This window comes from Arachis hypogaea, chromosome 13 (assembly GCF_003086295.3).
Source record: "Arachis hypogaea cultivar Tifrunner chromosome 13, arahy.Tifrunner.gnm2.J5K5, whole genome shotgun sequence".
Classification (NCBI taxonomy): Eukaryota; Viridiplantae; Streptophyta; class Magnoliopsida; order Fabales; family Fabaceae; genus Arachis; species Arachis hypogaea.
In genome coordinates, this window is record NC_092048.1 from 104,334,050 (window position 1) to 104,341,770 (window position 7,721).

A 7,721-nucleotide genomic window follows, 5' to 3' on the forward strand; every position below is an offset into this window, starting at 1 on the left:
AAATTTTAAGCTCACTTGACCATATACATCCATACCTTCACCCTAGCCCCATTACAATCCATGAATAAGACCTCATGATACTTGTAAGCATGCATTAAGTAATTGTTGATTGTTAGATGAAAGACAAATCTTGGAAAGCATGATTGGGAGAGAATTGAGCGACGAACCCTATACACTCGAGCGAATAGAGCGGATACACTTCCGGTGAGGGTTCGATGCTTAACTCTTTGTTCTCGGCTTTCACAAGCGTTCATCTAACAAGTTATTTGCACTCCATAGTAATGCTCAATTTGGTAGGATTCATGAACTACATTGCATTTTCACCCCGTATGCTCATATGTGTTCTTGGAGGATATTTTTACCCTTGACCAAGTAGATAGATGATTTTACTTTAGTTGCATGCATTCATTTAGGAAATTTGCATTTCATAAACCCTTTCTTACCATGATCTTTGGTTTTTTTTTTAAGCAAGAGGACATGCTTGGTTTAAGTGTGGAGAGATTTGATAAACCCCAATTTTGTGGTTTATATTGTGTAGAATTTGGGGGGTTTTGTCAATATTTCTCATACTTATTCACTAGAATTGCATGGTTTTGTGTTCTCTTCCTAATTTTGCTTCATGATAAAAAAAAACATGCTTATTTTTCCATAGAATTGCTATATTTTGATCCTCTTTTATTGCCATTCGATTCCGTGATGTATTTGTTGAGTGATTTCAGGATTTATAGGACAAGAATGGCCTAGAAGAGAGAAACAAAGCATGCACAAGAGGAAGGAACATGAAGATTTGGATTTTTGGGAACTCCAGCATGGGTATGCACGCGCACCTCGCGTGCACGCGTGGATGACGATAGCTGGAAGCGGCGCGCAAGGATGGACGCATCCGCGCGGATCAGAGAAATCCCACCGATGCGCACGCGCACATGTTGGTGCGCGGAAATCGTGACGGTTCCATTCCTTGGTAACGGCGCTAAAAACTCAATACGCACGTTCATAATCTTAGTTCTTTGTCACAACTTCGCACAACTAACCAGCAAGTGCACTGGGTCGTCCAAGTAATAAACCTTACGTGAGTAAGGGTCGATCCCACGGAGATTGTCGGCTTGAAGCAAGCTATGGTCACCTTGTAAATCTCAGTCAGGCGGATTCAATTGATTATGGAGATTTAATAATTAAAAGATAAATAAAATATAAAGATAGTGATACTTATGTAATTCATTGGTGAGAATTTCAGATAAGCGTATAGAGATGCGTTCGTTCCTCCTGAACCTCTGCTTTCCTATTGTCTTCATCCAATCATTCATACTCCTTTCTATGGCAAGCTGTATGTTAGGCGTCACCGTTGTCAATGGCTACATTCTGTCCTCTCAGTGAAAATGGTCCAATGCACTGTCACTAAATGGCTAATCATCTGTCGGTTCTCGATCATACTGGAATAGGATCCATTGATGCGTCTGTCACTACGCCCAGTACTCGCGAGTTTGAAGCTCGTCGCAGCCATCCCTTCCCAGATTCTACTCAAAATACCACAGACAAGGTTTAGACTTTCCGGATCTCAAGAATGGCCGTCCATGGATTCTAACTTATACCACGAAGATTCTGATTAAGGAATCCCAGAGATACTCATTCAATCTAAGGTAGAACGGAAGTGGTTATCAGGCACGCGTTCATAGTTGGGAATGATGATGACTGTCACGATCATCACATTCATATTGAGTTGCAAATGAATATCTTAGAATCGGAATAAGCTTGAATTGAATAAAAAAACAATAGTACTTTGTATTCATTCATGAGGAACAGCAGAGCTCCACACCTTAATCTATGGTGTGTAGAAACTCTACCGTTGAAAATACATAAGTGATGAAGGTCCAGGCATGGCCGAGAGGCCAGCCCCCAAACGTGATCTAAAGATGAAACTAAAGATGTTCCAAAAGATCTCTCAATACAATAGTAAAAAGTCCAATTTATGCTAAACTAGTTACTAGGGTTTACAGAAATGAGTAAATGATGCTGAAATCCAGTTCTGGGGCCCACTTGGTGTGTGCTTGGGCTAAGCATTGAACTTTACACGTGTAGAGGCTTCTCTTGGAGTTGAACGCCAATTTGTAACCTGTTTTTGGCGTTTAACTCCACTTTGCAACCTGTTTCTGGTGTTTAACTCTAGAATACAGCATAGAACTGGCGTTGAACGCCAGTTTGCGTCATCTAAACTCAAGCAAAGTATGGACTATTATATATTGCGGAAAAGCCCTGGATGTCTACTTTCCAACGCAATTGAGGACGTGCCATTTGGAGTTCTATAGCTCCAGAAAATCCACTTCGAGTGCAGGGAGGTCAGAATCCAGCAGCATATGCAGTCCTTCTTCAACCTCTGATCATTTTTGCTCAAGTCCCTCAATTTCAGCCAGAAAATACCTGAAATCACAAAAAAAACACACAAACTCATAGCAAAGTCCAGAAATGTGATTTTTATTTAAAAACTAATAAAAATATACTAAAAACTAACTAAATTATACTGAAAACTATGTAAAAACAATGCCAAAAAGCGTATAAATTATCCGCTCATCACAACACCAAACTTAAATTGTTGCTTGTCCCAAAGCAACTGAAAATCAAATAGGATAAAAAGAAGAGAATATACTATAGATTCCAAAATATCAATGAAACTTAGCTCCAATCAGATGAGCGGGACTTGTAGCTTTTTGCCTCTTGAATAGTTTTGGCATCTCACTTTATCCATTGAAGTTCAGAATGATTGGCGTCTATAGGAACTCCGAGTTTAGATAATGTTATTGATTCTCCTAGTTCAGTATGTTGATTCTTGAACACAGCTACTTTATGAGTCTTGGCCGTGGCCCTAAGCACTTTGTTTTCTAGTATTACCACCGGATACATAAATGCCACAGACACATAACTGGGTGAACCTTTTCAGATTGTGACTCAGCTTTGCTAAAGTCCCCAATTAGAGGTGTCCAGGGTTCTTAAGCACACTCTTTTTTTTTTTTGCTTTGGACCTCGACTTTAACCGCTCAGTCTCAAGTTTTCACTTGACACCTTCACGCCACAAGCACATGGTTAGGGACAGCTTAGTTTAGCCGCTTAGGCCAGGATTTTATTCCTTTAGGCCCTCCTATCTACTGATGCTCAAAGCCTTGGATCCTTTTTATTACCCTTGCCTTTTGGTTTTAAGGGCTATTGGCTTTTTTCTCTTGCCTTTTGGTTTAAAGAGCTTTTGGCTTTTTCTGCTTGCTTTTTTTTCTTTTTCTTTCTCTTTTTTTTCGCTATTTTTTTTCCTTTTTTTTTTCTGCAAGCTTTTGTAATCACTGCTTTTTCTTGCTTCAAGAATCATTTTTATGATTTTTCAGATTATCAAATAACATTTCTCCTTTTCATCATTCTTTCAAGAGCCAACATATTTAACATTCATAAACAACAACTTCAAAAGACATATGCACTGTTCAAGCATTCATTCAGAAAACAAAAAGTATTGTCACCACATCAAAATAATTAAACTAGTTTCAAGGATGAATTCGAAACCATGTACTTCTTGTTCTTTTGTAATTAAAACAGTTTTCATTTAAGAGAGGTGATGGATTCATATTCATAACCTTAAGGCATAGACACTTAGACACTAGTGATCATATAGTAATGACACAAACATAAATAAAACATAAAGCTCAAAAATTGAAAAATAGTAAAATAAATAGACAAGGAGATTTAAGGAATGAGTCCACCTTAGTGAGGATGGCGTCTTCCTCTTCTTGAAGAACCAATGGTGCTTTTGAGCTCCTCTATGTCTCTTCCTTGCCTTTGTTGCTCCTCCCTCATAGCTCTTTGATCTTCTCTAATCTCATGGAGGATGATGGAGTGCTCTTGGTGCTCCACCCATAGTTGTCCCATGTTGGAACTTAATTCTCCTAGGGAAGTGTTGATTTGCTCCCAATAGTTTTGTGGAGAAAAGTGCATCCCCTGAGGCATCTCAGGGATTTCATGGTGGGGAATTTCCTCACGCTCTTGCTGAGGTCCATGATCTCTTATTTGCTCCATCCTTTTCTTAGTGATGCGCTTGTCCTTTTCAATGAGGATGTCTCCCTCTATGTCAATTCTAGCCGAATTACAGAGGTGGCATATGGGGTGAGAAAAGGCTAACCTTGCCCAAGTGGAGGACTTGTCAGCCACCTTGTAAAGTTCTTGAGGTATAATCTCATGAACTTCCACCTCCTCTCCAATTATGATACTATGGCTCATGATGGCCCGGTCTATAGTAACTTCAGGCCAGTTACTAGTAGGAATGGTTGAGCGTTGAATGAACTCCAGCCATCCCCTAGCCACTAGTTTGAGGTCATGCCTTCTTAATTGAACCGGCTTGCCTCTTGAGTCAATTTTCTATTAAGCTCCTTCCTCACATATGTCTATGAGGACTTGGTCCAACCTTTGATCAAAGTTGACCCTTCTTGTGTAGGGGCGTGTGTTCTCTTCTATCATTGGCAAGTTGAATGCCAGCCTTACATTTTCCGGACTGAAATCTAAGTATTTCCCCCGAACCATGGTAAGCCAATGCTTTGGATTTGGGTTCACACTTTGATCATGGTTCCTAGTGATCCATGCGTTTGCATAGAACTCTTGAACCATTAGGATCCCGACTTGTTGAATGGGGCTGGTGAGAACTTCCCAACCTCTTCTTCGAATCTCATGTCGGATCTCCAGATACTCATTCTTTTTTAGCTTGAAAGGAACCTCAGGGATCACTTTATTCTTGGCCACAACTTCATAGAAGTGGTCTTGATGGACCTTTGAGATGAATCTCTCCATCTTCCATGACTCAGAGGTGGAAGTAATTGCCTTTCCTTTCCTCTTTCTAGAGGTTTCTCTGGCCTTAGGTGCCATAAATGGTTATGGAAAAACAAAAAGCTATGCTTTTTCCATACCAAACTTAAAATGTTTGCTCGTCCCCGAGCAAAACAAGAAGGAAAGTAGTAGAAGAAGAAGAAAATGGAGGAGATGGGGGAAGAAGATGTATTCGGCCAAGGATAAGAAGAAAGGGTTGTGTTGTGTGAAAATGAAGAAGGAGTGAGGGGTTTATATAGGAGTGAGGGGGAGTTTAGGGTTCAGCCATTAGGGTTGGGTTTGGGAGGGAAATTAGTTTGAATTTTGAAAGTAGGTGGGGTTTATGGGGAAGAGAGGATGAATGTGAGTGGTGAAGAGATGATGGGAAAGAGTGATTGATGTGATTGGTGAAGGGTATTTGGGGAAGAAAGTTATGAAAAGGTGTGAAGAGGAGAGAAAAAAATTTGGGGATCCTGTGGGGTCAAGGACTTAACATCCCTGCTCCAATTAGGCGTGTAAAACGCCCTTGCTGTGCAATCCTGGCGTTTAAAACCAGACTGCTACCTGTTTCTGGCGTTAAACGCCCAAATATAGCTTGTTTCTGGCATTTAACGCCAGGCAGATGCTTGTTTCTGGTGTGTTAAACGCCAGCTTGGTGCCTGTTTCTGGCGTTAAACGCCAGACAGATGCTTGTTTCTGGCGTTTAAACGCCAGACTGCTCTCCTCCAGGGTGTGCTATTTTCAATGCTGTTTTTCATTCTGTTTTTGATTTTTCAGTAGTTTTTGTGACTTCACATGATCATCAACCTAATAAAACACGAAATAACAAAAAGAAAATAAAATAGATATGATTAAATAACATTGGGTTGCCTCCCAACAAGCGCTTCTTTAATGTCAATAGCTTGACAGTGAGCTCCCATGGAGCTTCACAGATAATCAGAGCAAGGTTGGAGCCTCCTAACACCAAACTTAGAGTTTGAATGTGGGGGATCAACACCAAACTTAGAGTTTGACTGTGAGGGCTTTGGTTGACTCTGTAGTAAGAGAAGCTTTTCATGCTTCCTCTCCATGGTTACAGAAGGAGATCCTTGAGTTTTAAACACAAGGTTGTCCTCATTCAGTTGAAGGACCAACTCTCCTCTGTCCACATCAATCACAGCTCTTGTTGTGGCTAGAAAGGGTCTTCCAAGGATGATAGATTCATCCTCATCCTTCCCAGTGTATAGGATTATGAAATCAGCAGGGATGTAAAGGCCTCCAACCTTTACTAACACATCCTCTACTTGTCCATAAGCCTGTTTTCTTGAGTTGTCTGCCATCTCTAATGAGATTCTAGTAGCTTGCACCTCAAAGATCCCAAGTTTTTCCATTACAGAGAGTAGCATTAAGTTTATTTCTGACCCCAGGTCACACAGATCCTTCACAAAGGTCATGGTGCCTATTTTGCAGGGAATTAGGAATTTACCAGGATCCTGTTTCTTTCGAGGTAATTTCTGCCTATCCAATGCATTTAGTTCATTGGTGAGCAAGGGAGGTTCATCTTCCCAAGTCTCATTACCAAATAATTTGGCATTCAGCTTCATGATTCCACCAAGGTACTTAGCAACATGCTCTTCAATAATGTCTTCATCCTCTTCAGAGGAAGAATACTCATCAGAGCTCATGAAGGGCAGAAGGAGGTTCAATGGAATCTCTATGATCTCTAATGGAATCTCAGATTCCTTTGGTTCCTCAAAGGGGAACTCCTTATTGGTCACTGGACGTCCCAGGAGGTCTTCCTCACTAGGATTCACGTCCTCCTCCTCCCTTGTAGGTTCGGCCATGATGGTTAAATCAATGGCCTTGCACTTTCTCTTTGGATTTTCTTCTGTATTGCTTGGGAGAGTACTAGGAGGAGTTTCAGTGACTCTTTTACTCAGCTGGCGCACTTGTGCCTCCAAATTCCTAATGGAGGACCTTGTTTCATTCATGAAACTCACAGTGGCCTTAGATAGATCAGAGACTATATTTGCTAAGCTAGATGGATTCTGCTCAGAATTCTCTGTCTGTTGCTGAGTGGATGATGGAAAAGGTTTGATATTGCTAAACCTATTTCTTTCACCATTATTAAAGCCTTGTTGAGGCTTTTGTTGATCCTTCCATGAGAAATTTGGATGATTTCTCCATGAGGGATTATAGGTGTTTCCATAGGGTTCACCCATGTAATTCACCTCTGCTATTATAGGGTTCTTAGGATCATAAGCTTCTTCTTCAGAAGATGCCTCTTTAGTACTGTTGGATGATTCCTTCAATCCATTCAGACTCTGAGATATCATATTGACTTGCTGAGTCAATATTTTATTCTGAGCCAATATGGCATTCAGAGTATCAATTTCAAGAACTCCCTTCCTCTGAGGCGTCCTATTACTCACAGAATTCCTTTCAGAAGTGTACATGAACTGGTTATTTGCAACCATGTCAATGAGTTCTTGGGCTTCTGCAGGCGTTTTCTTTAGGTGAATGGATCCACCTGCAGAATGGTCCAATGACATCTTTGATAATTCAGACAGACCATCATAGAATATATCCAGGATGGTCCATTCTGAAAGCATGTCAGAAGGACACTTTTTTGTTAGTTCCTTGTATCTCTCCCAAGCTTCATAGAGGGATTCACCTTCTTTTTGTCTGAAGGTTTGAACATCCACTCTAAGTTTACTAAGCTTTTGAGGAGGAAAGAACTTGGCTAAGAAAGCCGTGACCAGCTTATCCCAAGAGTTCAGGATATCCTTAGGTTGAGAGTCCAACCATATTCTAGCTCTGTCTCTTACAGCAAATGGGAAAAGTATAAGCCTGTAGACCTCGGGATCAACCCCATTGGTCTTAACAGTATCACAGATCTGCAAGAATTCCGTTAA

The 7,721-nt window shown here is 40.7% G+C and overlaps 1 non-coding gene across 1 annotated transcript; it reads left to right on the top strand.

The window, feature by feature from the left end:
- The first annotated feature begins 7,412 nt into the window (after positions 1–7,412).
- On the top strand, positions 7,413–7,520 carry LOC112740031 (small nucleolar RNA R71). The gene has a single exon (XR_003170967.1). It is a non-coding gene; the product is annotated as a small nucleolar RNA R71 (small nucleolar RNA).
- The last annotated feature ends 201 nt before the right edge of the window (positions 7,521–7,721 follow it).